We start from the raw sequence: 4,063 nt of genomic DNA on the forward strand, positions 1-4,063 counted from the left end.
GGTTGCGATCGAGGGTGGGTCCGGTAAGCTCCCATCAAGCTGAGCCCCAAATAATGATAATAATTTATCCTTTTTTAATTCCTCGTGGGAAAATTTGTTCTCTGCAATTAACCCATAATAGATGAACCATGAGCAGTAGGCTGAAGTCCATCAGTGCCAGGGGAGCAGTTAGGGGTCTTTCTCAACAACACTTCGACACACTAGAAGTTACCGGGAATCCAACCAGGAATGTTCCAAAGACAATTGCTCGACCTCCTGCGCCAAAGTTTTCAACTTGCAATAATGATGCCACAGGTAAACCTCATAGGCTACAATACTGCCACTGCGCAAAGCCACTTCAGAGTTGCTAAGTTGCCATCAGCAACTCCGCCGGACTGTCAATACAAGATAACACCGGGCATAAAATCTTGCGCCGTGTCCTCGACTCCACACGAGATCGGATGTGAAGCCGGGGCAGGGCTTATATATTTATCTGTTTTAAATGATCAAGAACATCAACTCCATCATCAGCCAATGGTGCATTTAAATCTCACCCTCAGACTCCTGGATTAGTCTACAATCAGAAGAGAGAGATGAATAAGAAGCTGGGGAATGGCGGTAGCGGAATTAAAAGGTTACTTAGGTTGTTTTTTTGTCGGTTGGTTGCTTTTTGTTGGACGAAGGAAAATTGTCTAACCCTTGAAACGTTTGAAAGCCGGGTTATTTCTGGCCAACATCGGCATCATGCGCAGCAGCCTCGTTAATCCTCCCCAGTGCACCCATAAAGAAAACAGAATACCACGGGGGGGCTCAGTCAAATGCTGTAATTTCTCTCTCGACACGCAGCTCCGGCTTCAGCATCACAAAAAAATGGCACCGGCAACTTGAAGAGGGCATCTCGAAGCCGTCAGCCCGAAGCTCATCAAGCTGTATTTTCTTCCTGGGATGCTAATCATAAAGGACAGCTCTCCGATGCTTCTTAAGCACCCTATGCGGATTCACAAAATCTGTTTTTTTTTTTCTGTGAGCTACCCGAAACTGCACGCTCATGAATCAAACATCGTCAAAGCATTTTGAAGGTGGCTCTGATGGAAGCTGACAAGTCAAGTCAGATTTAATTTATACGGCGCCAAATCACAACAGAGTTGTCTGATGACACTTTCCATGTAGGTCTGGACAACACTCTTCAGAATGATTGACAGAAACCCAACATCGCCCATGAGCGAGCACTAAGTGGCAGTAGAGGAAATACTGCCCTTTATTGGGCAGAAATCTCAATGCGAGGGCGGCCTCCTGTCTCGACCCATTGGGGTAAAAAGAGGGAAGGGCGGCAAGCAAGACTGGACAGGGTCAGAACCCAAACACACAATTCTGGACGGACGAAACGGTCTTTAATTCAAAGGTACATCAAAAACAACCACACAATGGCGACAAACAGGAAATTAGAAAACAAACTATATTTCAACTGACAAGGAGTTGGCCCATTGGAACAAGACGAACCCAAAAGGGTAGGACATTGGAATGTGAAACGACTAGATGCAGTGGAGGCCGAACTGAGGTGGAGGAACAGGTGTGGACAATCACCACTTCCTGGTCTTGATAGGGCCGCCCCTTCGAGGCTCCTGACTGACCAGGCACATGAGGGTGTGGATCATAAAAGTCCAAAGGGGTTCAGTATGAAGCAAGCAGGCACCCAGGAATGTTCCTCCAATGCTTTTGTTTGGAACATCGGTAGCCCTCCTTGGAGGTGAGGCTAGCATCGTGAAAGATTTTCCGTCAACTGTCTACACCGTTTGTGATTCAGCAAGCTTTCAGGGAGCTTGTAGATGCCTAGTCAAACACAGCAAATGAAGAAGTACCACCAGAAGTCTTGGGTGCAGTGTTGTATGCTCGAGTTTGACAGCAACAAGAAGACAACACGGTATCACCAGGGTAAGTGATTCTCCGTCCACATGGCGACATTTTTTTTTTTTTTAATGGGCGCACAGACCGCTGCTGTCTACTCCGCTGTCCTTTCTTAGAATGTACATTACTCCCAGCTCATTTTGAAGTGAACTCTGAATTGCAGTGAATGTATTGCTTAAAAGCCATGGCAACGTAAGGCACACATGGGGAAGTTTGAGGGTAGTGACGTTTGAAAGGTTCCAAATTGACGTACCTGTTTACGTACGGAACATGAGCATACATGAGCCTTTAGCGAGTGTTGGTTTCTTGATCACTGGATAACTTGTTGCCCTGGATCCGGTCAAGTCCATTTGTTTAGGGACTTTGGTTGCTATTTTCCTTTGCACCCTTTTTATAAAAAAAAAAAAAAAAAGCGTTTTGGTCAAGTTAGTCATTCAAGTCGTGACAGAAGTCACGTCCTGCAAGGCACCGCTGTCCTGCCTCCTGCTCTGCAAATTATGCATCGGGCTCCTTGCCTTCTGCCAAAAACTCCCACCTCTGTGGGAGTGTCTTTCTATTTTTTTTTTTTTTTTAATAATTCTCCTCATCCATTTGATTTCTGTTTGATATCTTGATAACAACTAAAAATGTCAGATTAACTGCAGGTCTCCAATGTCAAACCTCCAGCCTCCCGTTGGCTTTTTTAATTAAAGAAATTCTCCCTGCCCCGTCTTCCCCGGGCCCGAGTTAAGAGAAGCGGGACGGATGCAGGGTTTTTAACAGCTGGTAATCCTCTTTTGTGTAATATGACAATAACTCCCAAAGGGTCTCATCAGATTAGATCGCTCCTCACTGCTGAGGCATAATAACTGCGGATCGTAGAGCTCAAAATTAACAATCTTTAAATGAGTAGCCGCCTGCACTTTCAATCAATGGAAACCGTGAGGACAAATGTGTGCTTTTCTCTGAGAAATAAGAAGCTGGGATGAAGCGGCAGAGCAGTTAGTAAGCGGTCGTTTGTTCAGCCACCCATCGCTACTGTTTGCTAACTTTAGCTGTGTCAAACCCATAATGATGCCGCCTGAAACCCTCTGATTTTTAACCAGAGGTTTCAGACTCGCGGGTCTCAGTAAAGACCGTCACTCCTTAACATACGACACATCTCTGGTAGGTGTAATCCAGAAGAAGATAGCCATAAGTTTATAAATATTGAGAAGAATTTCAGCATCTTAAAAAGTCCTTAGTGATATAAAATGTCTATATTAAATAGGATAAAAATATTATTTCCTATTGTCTTGTCATTCAGTTTAATAGTGCTGTTTCTTTTCGAAATGGTAAGTCTATTGATTCTTTGCCAGAAGTTAGAACCAAAAAAAAAAATTTAAAAAGCATGATATCGAAAGTCATGCTGGGTTGATGCGATGAGTGAACAAAGAAGGGAACAGAAGTATTCTTGATGTTTGTTTTTATCTTTTGAAGTATTTTACTTAATTTTCTGTTTATTCTGATAGACTGCGGTTACTTTGACCATTTCCCTGCTGAGTTAATGACCGTATTGATGGAGAAATGGTGAAGTGTTGCAACCAATGCGTCCCGCACGTGGACATGAATGCTTGATGGCGAGAGCCTGGACTCGACTGCGCGTGACATCGGTAAGAAAACTTTTCTACTCTTCTGTTCTCTTTGCTTTTGGGGAACTAGACATTGAACCGCAAAGCCGATTTAGTAAAGTTTTTCTAGCTGTTTACCGATAGTGGATCCCAATGCGGTTGTAAGGAAAGATAGCTTTGCATTCATCTGCTAACTTTGTATTTACTTGCAAAAGGACTGATTGAGTAGCAAGATTTTGATAACTGTATATTCACTTTGTTTCATTTTATGTGGCATATCTTGAATATGTTTACCTGTGAATCTCAAGTGTTTATTGCAATTGAAGATATTAATTTCTTATTGGGTTAATTGAGATGATTAATGTCACCCAATGGTTTCTATAATTGAAATAAGCTGCTGTTAGGAAGGTCATACCAATACTGGGTCTCTTTGTGCTAAAATAGGCCTATGTTGATTTTAAAAAACAGATAAGTAGTTAAAACAAAATCACTTACGGCTTAAACATTTTTAAAACAGGAACTGAATAAAAACCTATGATGGACAAAGACTGAAACAGAATTTAAATTTAGGTATCTGAAACTAAAGTGAA

At 42.6% G+C, this 4,063-nt stretch overlaps 1 pseudogene; it reads right to left on the reverse strand.

Annotated features, from left to right (window-relative positions):
* Positions 1-259: 259 nt before the first annotated feature.
* LOC147213389 (U4 spliceosomal RNA) lies at positions 260-334 on the reverse strand (annotated as a pseudogene).
* Positions 335-4,063: the final 3,729 nt, after the last annotated feature.

This window comes from Fistularia commersonii, chromosome 36, assembly GCF_037954325.1.
Source record: "Fistularia commersonii isolate RoL2024-O1a breed Wild chromosome 36, RoL_Fcom_v1.0, whole genome shotgun sequence".
NCBI lineage: Eukaryota > Metazoa > Chordata > Actinopteri > Syngnathiformes > Fistulariidae > Fistularia > Fistularia commersonii.